Source organism: Geospiza fortis, unplaced genomic scaffold, assembly GCF_000277835.1.
Source record: "Geospiza fortis unplaced genomic scaffold, GeoFor_1.0 scaffold139, whole genome shotgun sequence".
In the NCBI taxonomy this organism is placed as follows: domain Eukaryota; kingdom Metazoa; phylum Chordata; class Aves; order Passeriformes; family Thraupidae; genus Geospiza; species Geospiza fortis.
Window position 1 is genome coordinate 283425 of NW_005054406.1, and position 1148 is coordinate 284572.

Consider the following 1148-nt stretch of genomic DNA (forward strand, 5'->3'; position numbering starts at 1 on the left):
TTAAATCAGCTATCCTTGAGTAATATTTTAAATGGTAATTTTAAAAACAGCTTCCAAAAATATATGCAAGTCAAAACTTTTATAGGCTGAGACACAGACCTTATTACAATGCTAACTAAATGCAGCCTGTATTTGACCATAATCATTCATAACTCATTGAACATCTGTAAAGTACAAATGTTTAATGACACTGCCTATTATCACTTTAATAAACAAGGATGCATATCAGAAGAAAGGGTCTGAAAGAACAAGTCACCCTACTCTCATGATAGCTTGAAGAATTACTAAGAGAATTTTGGCTCAGTTTTAAGACTTAGAACCTGATCAACTTACTCCATCACCCTAGCCCAAAACAGGATTTTCGATAGCAGGATAGTGAATGGCTAGGCTAGAGCACTTCAGTGTAACTATTTTCTTTCAGTCTTTTGCCTTAGAAGAGATAAATGTCATTTGTTTTCAATCTGATTTCTAAGTTATTACATGGAAAACACACTAATCATTTGAGACCAAAAACTGAAAATTCAAGAAACTCTGTTTTATTGAGGACTATCCATTGCCAAGGATATCTTGTATATTGTAATTAAGTTTGTTTTAAAACACAGTTTCTCATAAAGAATTATCACAATGCAAGACATAAATTTGAGTTCCCAGATATGCTATATCTCTTTTCTGATAGCAAAGATTTAGGCCAAACAACTTTTATTTAGAATCATGAGTGTTTTATTATTATTATTATTAGAAAGAGATCAGATTATATTAATCATTTTACTACCAGTTTAACTAACCTAAAGTAAGATATCTCACCACTTAAATGCCTAAGAGTTGTCTTTGATTAAACATAACATGCATGCAGGTTTTAATGTTATGTTTTATTATGCCTTACAAATGCGTATGCAGGATTTTCATTTCAGCAAGTCTGAAAGCCTGTAGCAGTGGTTGCCACCAAAATACCAGCACAGTGAATTGTCCCTGTAAACAGCTGGATCATTAATTAGCGCAGGAAAAAAAAAAGTAGTAATAATTTACCAATGCCTATCAGACAAAAAAGTAAACTTCTTGAGAAACAAACTTCCACCTCGTGAGTCTGTTTATTGCCATCAGCAGCTATTTCAGAGCACACACTGAAATCCGATGGCTGCTAAAGTCAA